This window comes from Heterodontus francisci, chromosome 15, assembly GCF_036365525.1.
Source record: "Heterodontus francisci isolate sHetFra1 chromosome 15, sHetFra1.hap1, whole genome shotgun sequence".
NCBI lineage: Eukaryota > Metazoa > Chordata > Chondrichthyes > Heterodontiformes > Heterodontidae > Heterodontus > Heterodontus francisci.
Window position 1 is genome coordinate 47,879,923 of NC_090385.1, and position 17,932 is coordinate 47,897,854.

Here is a 17,932-nt window from a genome sequence, read left to right on the forward strand (position 1 = left end):
TTATATGGCATTTATAACATAGTAAAACGTCTCAAGCAGCTTGACAGGAGCATTAGCAAACAAAATTTGACACTGGGCCATGCAAGAGGATATTACAGCAGATGACCAAAAGCTTTGTCAAAAAGGCAGGCTTAAGTTGATTTTATATGTCTTCAATCTCTTTCTGTGTTTCATGATGATGGGTTTTGTTAACTTAAATGTAGCGGTCTGTATTATTTAATTGTCTGTGTGCTTCAAACAGGTACTGCTGCCTATCCATGATAACTATACTGCGGGCCTTATCCTTATCTGTTGGTTTTACAATAATGCCTAGATTCGTTTTTACTTCCATGATTGCCTGCCTTTCTCTTCTGGTGAGATTTTATTTATCTTTTAATATGGGGATTTTTTTCTATTCCTGATTGAGTTACTTTCATAAAATTTAAAATCTCTGGGTCTATCTGATTATCTAGTGGGATGCACTCTGATGGCAGAGTGAAGGGTTGTTTATCTATAACAGAGTCACTTAAATAATGTTAATTTAATTCTTCTGTAAAATCTATCTAGGTCTATCTAGAATCTGCTCTTTGCAAGGCATTGTAACAGGTAGCAAGGTAAGACCCTTGTTTAGAACCATTTTCTGTGTTTCTGTGGGGGTAAAGAGTTGGGAAATGTTAATAGAAACCGGACTAGGTCAACATCCTCAGCCTCATCGATGAATTCTCTGCGGCGATTCAGACCCCTCCCCTGTTAATGTAGACCCCGAGACCATGATAGCAAACTCATCCCCGCCACACAGAGTGGTAACTGTACTGAACCAACAAGCCCATTAAGTACAGTATCACGGACTAAATCTGGCTCTGACAGGGACAATTTACAGCCAGTGGCAAGGCACCCTAATACTAGCCAGAAAAATAAAATTTGGCAAATCAAACCTGTTAAGCCAATTTTGATCATGGGGGACTCTAATCTCTTCCAAATAAAAAGCTGCCCGAATTCAATCACACAAATTGACAGCTTTCCAGGAGCCAAATTTATTCATGCTACTGCTATTCTGAACAGTTACAACCTTCTCCAGAAATTAATAAAGTGATGCTGGCAATTGGCACTAATCACTGCACACAAAGGCCACTGACTGCAATTAAACAACTGCAATCACTATTAAAAGTGGCTAAAAACAAATTTCCAAATGCACAGATTTGGGTACCTGAAATAAATTTCAGTCACAGGTTTCAAGGAAAGTCTTCAAGGAGGAAAGAAAGTTAGTTTGGTGAAGAGATTTAAACAGGGAATTCCAGCGCTTAGGGCCTCGCTAGCTGAAGGCACAGCCACCAATGGTGCAACAATTAAAATTGGGCATGTGCAAGCAGCCAGAATTGGAGGAACAGACATCTCGGAGGCTTGTAGGGCTGGAACAGGTAACAAAGACAAGAAAATTGATAGGGTATTAGATGAGAATAATAGAGGGGTCAAAGGTGGGTAAAGTGAACAATTTATGATGCCTTCTAGCATTGAGGTAATAAGACGTAGTTGATTATTCATGAACTGAGTGGAGAGGGAGTGGAGGAGAGAGTGTCTCAGGCAGCCAGAGATAGTCTTGACCTTGATGGAGGGCAGTGGGATGGGGGCTTGGAGGAAACCATTGAGGAGTCTAGGATTGTTCTTGCCTTCCTCCGGAATGATCCTATGAGAATTTTAATAAGTTATTCTTGATGCTCCTTGCTTTAATATAGAAACATTTGTTTATCCCGAGAAATATTAGTTTCCTCATTTGTTGTTTTCTTTTCCTTTGGGCTTTATTTACTTCACTCACCTTCCATCCTATTTTAAAACCTTTCACCTTCCCTACTTAATCTCTCTGGAAGACCACTGGTACTAGCCCAGTTTGTAAAAAGCCCACACTTTTGATCAGTGTTTGCCTCTCACAGAACTTTCCCCAATATCCTAGGAATCCGAAAGCCTCCATTCTCCAACATCTCTCCATAGAACCATAGAAAAAATATGGCACATAAGGAGGCCATTCAGCCCAGCGTGTCTGTGCCGGCTGATAAAACTAGTCGCCCAATCTAATCCCACATTCCAGCACCTGGTCCATAGCCTTGCAGGTTACAGCACTTCAGTTGCATGTCCTAGTACCTTTGAAATGAGTTTAGGGTTTCTGCTTCCACTACCATTCCTGGCACTGAATTCCAGATACCCACCACCCTCTGGGTGAAAAAGATTTTCCTCAAGTCCCTCTAATCCTCCTACCAATCACCTTAAATCTGTACCCCCTTGTAATTGAACTCTCCGCTAGGGGAAACAGGTCGTCCGTGTCTACTCTATCTAGGCCCCTCATAATTTTGTACACCTCAATTAAGTCACACCTCAGCCTCCTCTGTTCTAAGTAAAACAATCCCAGCCAATCCAATCTTTCCTCATAGCTGCAACTTTCAAGCCCTGGCAACATTTTTGTAAATCTCCTCTGTACTCTTTCCAGAGCAATTATGTCCTTCCTGTAATGTGGTGACCAGAACTGTGTGCAATACTCCAGCTGTGGCCTGACCAGTGTTTTATACCAGTTCCAGCATTACATCCCTGCTTTTGTATTCTATACCTCAGCCAATAAAAGGGAAGCATTCCACATGCCTTCTTCACCACTCTATCTACCAGTCCTGCCACCTTCAGGGACCTGTGGACATGCACTCCTAGGTCTCTCACTTCTTCTACCCCTCTCAATATCCTCCTGTTTATTGAGTATTCCATCACTTTGTTTGCCCTCCCCAAATGCATTACCTCACACTTATCTGGATTGAATTCCATTTGCCACTTTTCTGCCCACTCAACCAAACCATTGATATCATTCTGGAGTATCAAGCGATCCTCTTCACTATCAACCACATGGCCAATTTTTGTGTCATCAGCAAATTTCCCAATCATGCCTCCCACATTTAAGTCCAAATCATTTATACCACAAACAGCAAGGGACCCAACATTGAACCCTGTGGAATGCCACTGGAAAATGCTTTCCATTCGCAAAAACATCCGTCGACCACTACCCTTTGCTTCCTGTCACCGAGCCAATTTTGGATCCAACCTGCCACATTCCTCTGTATCCCATGGGCTTTCATTTTACTGACCAGTCTGCCATGTGGGACCTTGTCAAATGCCTTGCTAAAATCCATGTAAACAACATCCACTGCACTACCCTCATCAATCCTCCTTGTTACTTCCTCAAAAAACTTAATCAAGTTAGTCAGACATGACCTTCCCTTAACAAATCCATGCTAACTATCCCTGATTAATCCGTGCCATTCTAAGTAGCAGTTTATTCTGTCTCTCAGAACTGATTCTAATAATTTACCCAACACCAAGGTCAGGCCGACCGGCCTAAAATTATTTGCCTATCCCTCACACCTTTTTAAACAATGGTATAACATTCGCAGACCTCCAATCCTCTGGCATCTCGCCAGTGAGGATTTGAATATGATCCTCAGCGCATCCGCTATTTCTTCCCTAGTTTCCTTTAACAACCTGGGATGCAATCCATCTGGCCCTGCGATTTTTTCCACTTTTAAGGATGTCAGACGCTCTAGTACTTCCTCTCTCATTATACATATATCTAATATTTCATACTCTTCCTCAAAAAACTACAATGTCTGCATCAATCCTCTCCATTGTGAAGACAGAGACAAAAGACTCTCTAGCCATGCACTGACATATCCAATCTGTTTCCTCCAACTAGTCATGTGAATGGCAGCGGAAATAAATCGTGTGATATTCTTGGGGCTGGAGTGAGGTTTAGCCAAGTTTGGTATATGATATGTGAGACAGAAACCGCAGAAACCCTATCTCTGTAACCTCCTCCATCCCTACAAGCCTCTGAGAGATCTGCGTTCCTCCAATTCTGGCTGCTTGCGCATGCCCAATTTTAATTGTTGCACCATTGGTTGTCGTTGCTTCAGCTGGCGAGGCCTTAAACTCTGGAATTCCCCGTCTAAGTCTCTCCACCTCTCTAACTTCCTTTCCTCCTTTAAGACTTTCCTTGAAACCTACCTCTTTGACTGAGCTTTTGGTCATCTGCTGTAATATCCTCTTGCAGGGACTGGTGTCAAATTTTATTTGATTACGCTCCTGTCCAATTCCGTTTTACTTTCACTTTCCCTTTGCTAGCATGTGTGTTCTACAGCAGCACCAACTGTGCACAATGCAACTGCAATTTCAAAGCACAACACAACACCTCTCCCCCTTATTAGTAAATGAGAGACAACCCATGGCAGATTTGGAGGTGGGGAGAGCATAAAATTGGGTGGGGTGGTGGCAGGGGTGAGGGAAGGCTCCCACCAGCAACCTGCCTATGTCAAAATTTAGTCTGGGCAATTAACTCCCAATTGAGGGCCTCTTCTCGCCGCGATAAGCCGTGTGGCGGGTGGCCCTGTCGCCGCAAGGGAAGCACGGCACGAAAAACCATGCGGGCTGCTTCACGTCTCCGGGGCAAGGGTCTTTCATTTAAAGACACTTAGTTGCTGAACGAGGGACCCTGCGTCAGGAAGAGGGGGCCTGCTGAGCGTCACCCCCACGCCCTTGCTTCCGACCCCACCCCCGACCGCGAGACCCCTCCGCCCTGACCTACCTGTGGCCTGGGTCCAGTGACGCTCCTTGGCCTCTGGCAGGTGCTCCTCCAGCAGCAGCCTTCGCGGTGGCACTGCAGCTGTTGGCCTTTGACTGGCCAACAGCTTTCCAAGGGCAGGACTTTTGGCGATGGGGTCCTTGATCCTGTGGAAGGCTTGCCTCTGTCCACCTAAGTGCCTGACTGGCACTAGATTTGGCAGGCCTTCTGGAGAGGAGGCGATGTGGGAATCTCGGCATTGCTTTTTCCGGATATCGAGACCCCTGCCACCAGAAAAAAATTCCCCCCAATGTTTCAATGGTTTGTTTCCAAAACTGTAAACAATAAGCATAAATAGTTCACTTCGTAACACAGTCACTTAAGTATGGTGGGCCTTTTCTCTCACAAGTTGGATATCGTCTGACATCGAATGTAGCTTCATTTGACTCATGTTCTTCATCTGAAGTGCTGATGTCAGCATCAGAATCAATGCTTACGAGTGGTATTTTCAGTGCTTTGAAGAATGACTCGTTTCTTGTGATGATTTGTGAACCATGCTCAGTAGTGGTCATTGATCCTTTTGTGTTGGTCACAACAAATTGTTGAATGTCATAAGTGTCATTTGTTTTCCAATATGACCATCTCATTTTACCAGTACTTTATCACCTAGCTTTAGCAGCGTAACTCTATATTTCATGTTTTGCTCTGCAATTACTTACATTCAATCCTCTGTTCTCGATCCCGTTCAAGTACATGCCGATAATTAGCTCTGCAGGGTTGCTCAGGTAGACGTGTGTGCATAGGATATGCAAAGATGAGTGTAGCTGGAGATTTTCCAGTAGTCACATGAGGAGTCGCTCTGTAATTACAAAGAAAGTGATATAGCTCTTGCTTCAATGGCTTGTTCTCAGCTGTAGCACTTTTGTCATGGTTCGCATAAATCTCTTGACTTCACCATGAGCTCTTGGGCAACGGGGTGTCACTTTCCTATAAGTGAAACCTAGCTAGTTTGTGAATTTGCTAAACATATCGCTGTTGAATGGGGATGCATTGTCAGTTCTTACTGTTTGAGGGATTCCAAGCAAGGCAAAGATCTGGTCAAGCTTTGGGATGATTGCTTTCGTTGAAGTTGACATAACTAATTCAACGATTGGGAATCTACTGTAGTTGGCAGTGACAAGCAGGTGTTCACCTGTGGGCAAATCTGCAAAGTCAACACTAACTTCAATCCATGGTCCTGGATGTAGTTCGGACATCTTGAGAGAATCATGAAGATTTGACATTGTGGTTGCTTGACATTGCAAATACTGACTGATCTTGCGCTCTACAATGCAGTCAATTCCCAGGAACCATACTTTTTCCCTCAGTTGTTTGGTTTTGACAATTCCTTGGTGTCCTTCATGTGCTATATCGACAACACATTTCCTCAATGTGTAATGACAATACAGTTGTTATGTAATACAAGAGCAGATATGGTTATAACGGTGAGCTCATTTCAAACATTGTGAAGACCTTTCAGCATGTGAACGATTTTGTTTGTAGATGCTTTCTCGATCACATCTTTCTAGTTTCATGACTCCATAGCCTTCATACATAATTGTAAAGCCTCATCTCGTTCTGTTGCTGCTTTGATGTCGGCTATTTATGTTTATGTAGTTAAGATGTTGTTTAGCAGCCTTTTCCTCTTGACTAGTTGGACCAAATGTCGGCAGCAGATTCGCGATAGTCCGCTGGGTTGAGCTTGCCTGGCTGATACTCAACATGGAACTCATACTCTTGTAGTTTGAGTATCCAATGTTCTATTTGAGTGGGTGGTTTGCTATGTGGATTATTGAACAAACTCAATCGTGTTCTATGATCGGTTATTACTTTAAACTCGCTTCCATATAAATAGAGATGAAAGTGTAAGATACCCCATGTGACTGAGAGTACTTCTCTCTATGTTTGTGAATAAGGTTGCTCTACAGGCGTTAGTGATCTGCTTCCCATCACAACGATTGATGGGTTACCTGTCTTGTCTTTCTGTACAAGAATTGCACCTAAGCCAACTGGGCTTGCATCTATGACTAGCTGGGGGTTTTCTCAGGGTCGGAAATAGTCATTTGTGCAACTTGCTGACACTACCATCTGTTTGTGTGATTTAGTCCATTCCCAATTGGCGGTTTCTTGTCAGATCGCATAGGCGGGCAGATAGTGTAGTGAGGTCAGGAATGAAATGACTGCAGTATGTAACGAGTCTGGCAGACTCTGGACTTCTTGCACATTTGTAGGATCTGCAGCATTTGCTATGGCTTCAACTTTCCATGGATCTGGTGATACTCTATCACCATGACCGAAGAATTCAATTCTGCTTTCATTAAATAGGCACTTATCTTTGTTCAAGGTGAGGTTACATTCTCCGAGACATTGTAGGCGTGCATGTAATCATGTCTCAAGTTCTTTTTCAGTGCGGCCATAGATGCTGGGTGCTGGGAGAGGCTTAATTGAAAAGAGAGCGGGGAGAGGCTTCATTGAAAAGAGCGGGGAGAGGCTTCATTGAAAAGTGAGTGGAGTGTGGGAGAGGCTTCATTGAAAAGAGCTGAGAGAGCAGGGAGAGGCTATCTTGTTCAGTGGAACAAGCTCGTTCAAGAAAATCAAGTGTGACATCACAGTCAAGCAGGTAGGTGATTGGTTGGAGAAGAAGCTACCGGTTTGGTGAGTATCTGGTAAGTGGTTAAGGTCTATTCTAATCCTAACATTTAAAATAGTAAAGGAACTAGCTTAATAAAATATATTAAAAAAAGGAAAATAAAATAAATAATTGAATAAAAAAATTAAGTCGTTAATTAAAACACATTAAAGTTGGCAGGACAGGTGCTGTGTTACAGTTGCAACATGTGGGAGCTCCTGGGTGCCAGCGTGATCCAGAGTAAACACGTCTGCAGTAAGCGTTTGCGGCTCAAAGAGCTTTGGCTCAGAGTCACTGAACTGGAGTCCGGGCTGCAGACACTGCGACACATCAGGGAGGGGGAAAGTTACCTGGACATTTTGTACCAGGAGACGGCCACACCCCTTAGGAAAGGGTCTTCTGATTTGGTCAGTGGTCAGGGACAGGAGAGTGTGGCCGCAGCTGAGGCAGGTAAGGGGACCCAGAGGGCAGGAGCCTCAGCCTTTGCGATTGTCCAACAGGTTTCAGGTTCTTTCAGCTTGTTTGGATGAGAGTGGGGACTGCAGGATGGATCAGCAACCAGACCATGGCACCATGGTACAGGAAGCCATTCAAGTGGAGAGAGAAAAAGGAATGTAGTGGTAGTAGGGGACAGTATCGTTCGAGGGATCGACACTGTTCTCTGCAGTAAAGAGCGAGAGTTCAGACAGCTATGTTGCCTGCCCAATGCCAGGGTTCAGGACATCTGCTCAGGGTTGGAGAGGAACTTACAATGAGAGGGCAGGATTCTGTCGTCGTGGTCCATGTAGGTACCAATGACATAGGCAGGACAAGGAAAGATGTTCTGCATAGTCAGTATGAGGAACTAGGCACCAAATTAAGCAGCAGAACCTCAAAGATAATAATCTCTGGATTATTACCTGAGCCACATGCAAACTGGCATAGGGCAAATAAGATTAGACAAATTAATGTGTGGCTCAAAGACTGGTGTGGTAGAAGTGGGTTCCGGTTCGTGGGGCACTGGCATCAGTACTGGGGAAAGTGGTAGATGTACCATTGGGACGGTCTACATCTGAACTGTGCTGGGGGCCGATGTTCTAGCGAGCCGCATACTGGGGAAATAGAGAGGGTTTTAAACTGAATAGTGGGGGCAAGGGATCAAATTTGGGAAGATATGGTAAATCAAGGAGTAGAGACAAGGCAAGAGAGAAAGGTATTAATATGGAAAATGATAAACAGACTATGACAGGAAGGGAAGAGTGTACAAATCTAAGAGCAAATCAACAGATAAGACCAGAGGTTACAAAAATAATAAAAGGACAAAACTAAAGGCTCTGTATCTCAATGCACGCAGCATTCGAAACAAAACAGATGAACTGAGAGCACAAATAGAAATAAATAAGTACAATCCGATAGCCATTACAGAGACATGGCTGCAGGATGACAGATTGGGACCTGAATATTGAAGGGTACATGGCATTTAGGAAGGACAGGAAGCTAGGATAAGGTGGAGGGGTAGCTCTGTTAATTAATGATGGTATTAGCACAATAGAGAGGGATGACCTAAGTTCAGGAAACCAGGATGCAGAAGCAGTTGGAGTAGGGATGAGAAATCATAAAGAAGTCACTTGCGGGAGTGGTGTACAGGCCACCTAACATTAACCACACTGTATAGGACGGGGTAGAAAGGAAGAAATACTGGTAGCTTGTCAGAAAGGTACAACAATAATTATGGGGGAATTTAACCTGCATATAGACAGGAAAAATCAAATGGGCAGAGGTAGCCTAGATGAGGAGTACATAGAATGTTTTCGGGATAATTTCTTGGAACAATACGTTCTGAAGCCAACCAGAGAGCAGATCTGGTATTGTGCAACGAGATAGGATTAATTAATTACTTCATAGTTAAGGCACCTTTAGGTGGCAGCGATCATAATATGATTGAAGTTTACATTCAGTTTGAGGGACAGAAGAGTGGGTCCAAGACTAGAATTTTAAACTTAAATGAAGGTAATTATGAGGGCATGAAAACAGAGCTAGCTAAAGTGAACTGGCAAATTAGGTTAAGGGATAGTTCAATAGAGATGCAGTGACAGACATTGAAGGGAATGTTTCAGAATACACAGAATAGATACATTTCAACGAGAAAGAAAAATTCCAAGGGTGGGACCAGCCAACTGTGGTTAACTAAAACAGTTAAAGATGGTATCAAATTTAAAGAAAAAGCATATAATTGCGCAAAGATGGGTGGCAGGTCAGAAGATTGAACAGAACATTAAAAACAGCAAAGAATGACTAAAAGATTGATAATGAAGATAAAATTAGAGTACAACAGATAGCTAGCTAGAAATATAGAGACAGATAGTAAAAGTTTCTTGCGATATTTAAAAAAGAAAAGAATTAACAAAGTGAGGGTTGGTCCTATAGAAAGTGAGTCTGGAGAAGTAATAATGTATAATAAGGATATGGCAGATGAATTGAACAGGCATTTTGCATCCTATCTATGCCCCTCATAACTTTGTATACCTCAATCAGGTCTCCCCTCAGCCTTCTCTGCTCTAAGGAAAACAACCCTAGCCTATCCAGTCTCTCTTCATAGCTGAAATGCTCCAGCTCTGGCAACATCCTGGTGAATCTCCTCTGCACCCTCTCCAGTGCAATCACATCCTTCCTATAATGTGGCGACCAGAACTGTACACAGTACTCCAGCTGTGGCCTAACTAGCGTTTTATACAGCTGCATCATAACCTCCCTGTTCTTATATTCTATGCCTCAGCTAATAAAGGCAAGTATCTCATATGCCTTCCTAACCACCTTATCTACCTGTGCTGCTGCCGTCAGTGATCTACGGACAAGTACACCAAGGTCCCCCTTACCCTCTGTACTTCCTAGGGTCCTACTATCCATTGTATATTCCATTACCTTGTTAGTCCTCCCAAAATGCATCACCTCACACTTCTCAGGATTAAATTTCATTTGCCACTGCTCTTCCCATCTCACCAACCCATCTCACCAGCCCATCTATATCGTCCTGTAATCTAAAGCTTTCCTCCTCACTGTTTACAACACCAATTTTCGTGTCATCTGCGAACTTACTGATCGTACCTCCTATATTCATGTCTAAATCATTAATGTACACTACAAACAGCAAGGGTCCCAGCACTGATCCCTGCGGTACACCACTGGTCACAGGCTTCTAATCGCAAAAACAACCCTCGACAATCAACCTCTGCCTCCTGCCACTGAGACAATTTTGGATCCAATTTGCCCTGAATCCCATGGGCTCTTACCTCCTTGACCAATCTCCCATGCGGGACCTTATCAAAAGCCTTACTGAAGTCCATATAGATGACATCAACTGCTTTACCCTCATCTACACACCTCGTCACCTCCTCAAAAAATTCAATCAAATTGGTCAGACATGACCTCCCCCTGTCAAAGCCATGCTGACTATCCCTGATTAATCCCTGCCTCTCCAAGTGGAGATTAATCCTGTCCCTCAGAATTTTTTTCCAATAGTTTCCCAACCACTGATGTTAGACTCACTGGCCTGTAATTACCTGGTTTATCCCTACTACACTTCTTGAATAATGGTAGCACATTCGCTGTCCTCCAGTCCTCTGGCACCTCTCCTGCAGCCAGAGAGGAATCTCTTCCCTTGCCTCACATAGCAGCCTGGGACACATCTCATCTGGGCCTGGGGATTTATCCACTTTTAAGCCCACCAAAACAGCTAATACCCTTTCAATGCTAATTTGTTCAAGTATATCACAATCCCCCTCCCTAATCTCTGCACCGACATCATCCTTCTCCATAGTGAACACAGATGAAAAGTAATCATTTAAAACCTCACTTACTTCCTCCAGCTCCACACACAGATTGCCACTTTGGTCCTTAATGGGTCCTACTCTTTTCCTGGTTACCCTCTTGCCCTTAATATACTTATAAAACGCCTTGGGATTTTCCTTTATCTTCCCCGCCAGTGTTTTTTCATGTCCCCTCTTCGCTCTAGTTACTTTTTTAAGTACCCCCCTACATTTACTGTACACCTCTAGTGTCTCCACTGTTTTCAGCCCTCTGAATTTGCCAGAAGCCTCCTTTTCTTTTCCTGATCCAATCCTCTATATCCCTTGATATCCAGGGTTCCCTGGACTTGTTGGTCCTACCCTTCACCTTTACGGGAACATGTTGGCCGTGAACTCTCACAATTTCATTTTTGAATGACTCCCACTGGTCTAATGTAGACTTTCCTACAAGTAGCTGCTCCCAATCCACTTTGGCCAGATCCTGTTTGATCACATTGAAATCGGCCTTCCCCCAATTCAGTACCTTTATTTCCAGTCCATCTTTGTCCTTTTCCATGACTACCTTAAATCAGAGTTATGGTCACTGTCCCCGAAATACTCCCCCAATGGCACTTCCACCACTTCTCCAGCTTCATTCCCTAGGATCAGGTCTAGTACTGCCCCTTCTTGTCGGACTTTCTACGTGCTGACTCAAAAAGCTCTCCTGGATGCACTTTATGAATTCCAACCCCTTTATGCCTTTTGCACTAAGACTATCCCAGTTAATATTGGGGAAGTTGAAATCCCCTACTATTATTACCCTATTATTTTTACACCTCTCTGAGATTCGCCTACATATCTGCTCCTCTATCTCTCCCTGACTGTTTGGAGGCCTGTAGTACACTTCCAGCAAAGTGATTGTCCCCCTTTTGTTTTTAAGTTCTACCCATATGGCCTCATTTGAGGAACCTTCAAAGATATCATCCCTCCTTACTGCAGTAATTGACTCTTTGATCAAACATGAGCAAAGTGGTTGGGGTTTCCACAGGCTTTACAATATTTACCAAGCAGGACACTCTGTCCAGTGGGTAAGCACCACCACAGCGGAAACATTCTTTGGACAAGTTGCAACTCTAATCATGAGATGGCTGTTGTTGCTTTGCAGCTGGTTTCCTGGCATGTGAGCAATGAATAGTGTTAACAGGAGTTGAAATTGAAGTGTGGTAGTTACAGTTAGCAGCTTCAACTTCAGTAGCTCTGGACTCAGTGATAGTGATCTCTATCTGCTAACTCCAGCAGCTCTGACAGCTTTATCTTTCTCAAGTACTGGACATGTGTTTTGATTTCCCGTTCGACATGTTCAACATCACCGAAGACACATTTGGCTGCTTGGTGCCTCAATCACATGCAATATTGGTCAATTATCTTATTTGCTTCTTGTTAGTGCATCTGAAGACAATGGTTTAATATAAGGTGTTTTTCTTGGGCATAAAGTAGGCTATCTGTACATTTTTGGCTGAGTCATAGTCATTTTGCTCAGGCGTAAGTGTCTCAAAGATATCTTCTAGTTCTTCACCTCCATAGTGTAGAAGCAAGACCTTTCTCCTTGTGTCATCTGTGATTGCGAAACCTGTCAGCACACCTTCGAAACGTTGCAGCCACTTTTACCAACATGGGGATCCAAATGATAGCTCTGAGTGCACATCATAAGATGGCAGGTTGGGCATAGTCCATGCCATATTGATCAGCAATGCAGTGATAAAGCCTGATCAAGAATCCGAGATTGCATTCCTTTCAGACGAAACTTCTCTGTAATGATCCGAGATTGTATTTTTTTTGATTGGATGGTTATTTTGGAGATCTGTGTGCGTGTGTGTGTACACTGTACAAGCTGTGTCAGTCTAACAGTCTCCAACTTCAAATGCTATCTGTAAAATCAGTCAAAACCTTCCAAAATTTTCATACCTGAAAGCAATGTTTCCTGTTTTTCACCATCCATTGCTATTTACCTCATCGTCATTGTGATGTTCTCGGGACTGGAATGAGGTTTAGCCGAGTTTGGTATAAGAACAGCTAGGCGTTGCGCAAACGACTACTGGCAACACCTATGCAGTCATATTCAGCTGGCCTCAGACACCAGAAACATCAGAGGAATGTATGAGGGCATGAAGAGAGCTCTTGGGCCAACCATCAAGAAGATCGCCCCCCTCAAATCTAAATCGGGGGACATAATCACTGACCAACGCAAACAGATGGACCGCTGGGTTGAGCACTACCTAGAACTGTACTCCAGGGAGAATGCTGTCACTGAGACTGCCCTCAATGCAGCCCAGCCTCTACCAGTCATGGATGAGCTGGACATACAGCCAACAAAATCGGAACTCGGGGATGCCATTGATTCTCTAGCCAGCGGAAAAGCCCCTGGGAAGGACAGCATTACCCCTGAAATAATCAAGAGTGCCAAGCCTGCTATACTCTCAGCACTACATGAACTGCTATGCTATGCTGGGACGAGGGAGCAGTACCCCAGGACATGCGCGATGCCAACATCATCACCCTCTATAAAAACCAAAGGTGACCGCGGTGACTGCAACAACTACCGTGGAATCTCCCTGCTCAGCATAGTGGGGAAAGTCTTTGCTCGAGTCGCTCTGAACAGGCTCCAGAAGCTGGCCGAGCGCGTCTACCCTGAGGCACAGTGTGGCTTTCGTGCAGAGAGATCGACCATTGACATGCTGTTCTCCCTTCGTCAGATACAGGAGAAATGCCGTGAACAACAGATGCCCCTCTACATTGCTTTCATTGATCTCACCAAAGCCTTTGACCTCGTCAGCAGACGTGGTCTCTTCAGACTACTAGAAAAGATCGGATGTCCACCAAAGCTACTAAGTATCATCACCTCATTCCATGACAATATGAAAGGCACAATTCAACATGGTGGCTGCTCATCAGAGCCCTTTCCTATCCTGAGTGGTGTGAAACAGGGCTGTGTTCTCGCAACCACACTTTTTGGGATTTTCTTCTCCCTGCTGCTTTCACATGCGTTCAAATCCTCTGAAGAAGGAATTTTCCTCCACACAAGATCAGGGGGCAGGTTGTTCAACCTTGCCCATCTAAGAGCGAAGTCCAAAGTAAGGAAAGTCCTCATCAGAGAACTCCTCTTTGCTGACGATGCTGCTTTAACATCTCACACTGAAGAGTGCCTGCAGAGTGTCATCGACAGGTTTGCATCTGCCTGCAATGAATTTGGCCTAACCATCAGCCTCAAGAAAACGAACATCATGGGGCAGGACGTCAGAAATGCTCCATCCATCAATATTGGCGACCACGCTCTGGAAGTGGTTCAAGAGTTCACCTACCTAGGCTCAACTATCACCAGTAACCTGTCTCTAGATGCAGAAATCAACAAGCGCATGGGTAAGGCTTCCACTGCTATGTCCAGACTGGCCAAGAGAGTGTGGGAAAATGGTGCACTGACACGGAACACAAAAGTCCGAGTGTATCAAGCCTGTGTCCTCAGTACCTTGCTCTATGGCAGCGAGGCCTGGACAACGTATGCCAGCCAAGAGCGACGTCTCAATTCATTCCATCTTCGCTGCCTTCGGAGAATACTTGGCATCAGGTGGCAGGACTATATCTCCAACACAGAAGTCCTTGAAGCGGCCAACACCCCCAGCTTATACACACTACTGAGTCAGCGGCGCTTGAGATGGCTTGGCCATGTGAGCCGCATGGAAGATGGCAGGATCCCCAAAGACACATTGTACAGCGAGCTCGCCACTGGTATCAGACCCACCGGCCGTCCATGTCTCCGCTATAAAGACGTCTGCAAACGCGACATGAAATCGTGTGACATTGATCACAAGTCGTGGGAATCAGTTGCCAGCATTCGCCAGAGCTGGCGGGCAGCCATAAAGACAGGGCTAAATTGTGGCGAGTCGAAGAGACTTAGTAGTTGGCAGGAAAAAAGACAGAGGCGCAAGGGGAGAGCCAACTGTGCAAACAAATTTCTCTGCAGCACCTGTGGAAGAGCCCGTCACTCCAGAATTGGCCTTTATAGCCACTCCAGGCGCTGCTTCACAAACCACTGACCACCTCCAGGCGCATATCCATTGTCTCTCGAGATAAGGAGGCCCAAAGATGAAGATGAAGAAGATGGTATAAGATATGTGAGACAGAAACCGCAGGCTGTTGAACATAATGGAGACTTCTTTATTCTGTTTTACTTTCACTTTCCCTTTGCTAGCATGTATGTTCGACAGTAGCCCCAAGTGTACACAATGCACAAAGCAATTTCAAAACAGTACAACACTGGAACTCTCTCAAGGTCTTGCACTTCAATCTAGAACTGAACTCTGCACTCTCTCCATCCTCCTCTTTTAGTATGCCTGCTTATTGGCCTCTCTGCTAACAGAAATAGGTCCTTCCTATCCACTCTATCTAGATCCTTCATAATTTTATACACCACAATTAAATCCCCCCTCAGCCTCCCCTGTTCCGAAGAAAACCCCAGCCTATCCGATCTTCTCGTAGCTGAAATTCTGCAGTCCAAGCAACATTCTCCTAAATCTCCTCTGTACTCTCTCAAGTGCGATCATATCCTTCCCAGAATGTGATCAAAATTGTATTCTAGCTGCAGTCTAACTAGTGTTTTATACAGTTCTGGTATATCCTCCTGCCTTTATATTTCATGCCTTGGTTAATCAAGGAAAGTATCTCCTCTGCCTTTTTAACTGCCCTATCCACCTGACCTGCTACCGTCAGGGATTTGTGAACCATGCACACCAAGGTCCCTCTGCTCCTCTACACTTCAGTATTGTCACACACATCAGAGGTGCGATGATACAACAGTCACAGAGTAACTGTGTAGAGTTATGAAAAAATGGACTTTGTCTTCAAAAAAGGAACCTTTATTCTTAAAAAGTGAATAATAGTCCAAAATGGCCACTGAAGAGAAGGGGATTAACCTTTTGTATATTCAAATAGTCTGACAAAGACAAAGGACAAATCTTCAAAGCCAAAAGGTGATAATGAAACCGATCTCACACCTATCATAGAAATATTCCAGAATTGAATGTCTTCTTCTAAAACAAAAGAGGAGTGAAGTAGCCACATTCAGTACCATTGTGCGATCAACCTGGCGAGAGAAACCAGAATGTCTCCTAACAGGTGAGGAAGTAACAGTTTTACCTTTTAAAAAAAGACACCCAGAAAGAAAGAAAGAGAGAGACTGACCCAGAAGGCGAAGCTACTTGTAACTGCTGGCATTCCAGAAAGCACATGCCTGGCTGGAAAAAAATCCAACATCTACATCATACAGCAGAGAAAGAGCTAGAAGTGACCCACCATCTTCAACAGAATGTTCAATCAAGAGAAATTTACAATCATCACAGGCCTGGAACTATCTGAACTTTGAGTCTCAAGAGAATTCAACAGGTTTATCATAACCCTTCTCCCCCACAAAAACCCACCAACCTCTTTCCCTCCTCTATCTGTTTCTTCTTACTGTGTGTGTGTGTGTGTGCGCATGCGCGAGCAAATGAGAGAGCGAATGCGCTTGCGACAATCTCAGGATAAGGCATATTGATCAATAAACAATTAACTTTGTTTTTAAAACCTACCAGAAAACCTGTTACTGTCTGTTCATATGAAAAATAAAACACAAAGGGGCAAAACTGTTAATACAAGTACACTTGCTGTGGTCAGATGGCGAGTTGAACAGTGGGAATCACCCACAAAACAAACAGGTTTTCTTGTATTCTTCTGGTTTTTTTCTCGAGGGGGCTAGAAACAAAAGAGATGGCCACATTTAATGCTAAGGAGTTTGTAGAGCAGGGAGACATAAGTAGCATAAGAACTCACATAAAAGAACAAAGAATTCACAAGGTGAGTGAAGCCGCTGCCATGGCAGATGACTGATCTCACACACAAACACTTTACTGAGGGGAAAAGCCTTTCATGATAATTCCCAGAAGTTCGGAAAGGACAAAAAGTGGGAAGGTGATAAAAGATGGAGTGTTAGTGATAGAAAAACAAAAGGTGAGCCCACAAGAAGCCCTCCGCAGTAAGGAAAGAAAATGCAGAGGGCAGGAATGTATACCACATTCCTGTGTATTCCCATTGCAGCAAAACAGGGTACATCAAAGCTGACTGCTGGAAGTCAAAGGGGAAGCCCATTAACCTTGTAGGGGTGCACAAGGTTAACAAAGAAAAGGGTGCCCGGCAGATCTGGCTGCAGCCCTAGCTATGGGAAAGAGCTCCACAAAGAATACTGCCGTAGGTATGGGAGAAGTAGAGAAAATTCCTGAAGGCTATCAGGATTTTGTTTCAAAAGGCATGGTGTCTCCATACCCCTCGAATGAGGCAAGTAAACCCATTGTCCTGCTTCGAGACATCGAGGCCAATCAATCCTTTATGCTGGGTAAAGGAATGACCTGCCCACCAGAGAGCTTGCTACAAGTGAAGGTTCTGGTAAAAGGAATTGAAGAACGATACATATCTGTACCCCTGTATCAGGTCCACTTGCAGTGCGATCTTGTTTCTGGGCTAGTAACTGTAGGAATTGTTCCTAGTCTACCTGTGGCCGGCATAGATTTGCTACTTTGCAATGATTCGGCCGGAGATAAGGTGGTCGCAGCCCCAGTGATATTAAACCAGCCAAATGAGGCCAAGGAGACAGAGAAAATACAGGAGGAAGTCCCTGGAATCTTTCCTGCCTGTGCAGTAACAAGGGCCATGGCCAAGCAAGCTCCCCCAGGGAGAGCTGAACCAGAAAATCAGCCCGATGACTTGAAGTCTGGCTGGCTGAAGCCCAAAAAGCAGACACTGATTTTAAAAGATAGCACAGACAGATTATTCCAAGGCAGATGCAGAGAAGCTGCCTGAGTGTTACTATTTTAAAAATGAAATTTTTCTGAGGAAATGGAGACCTTC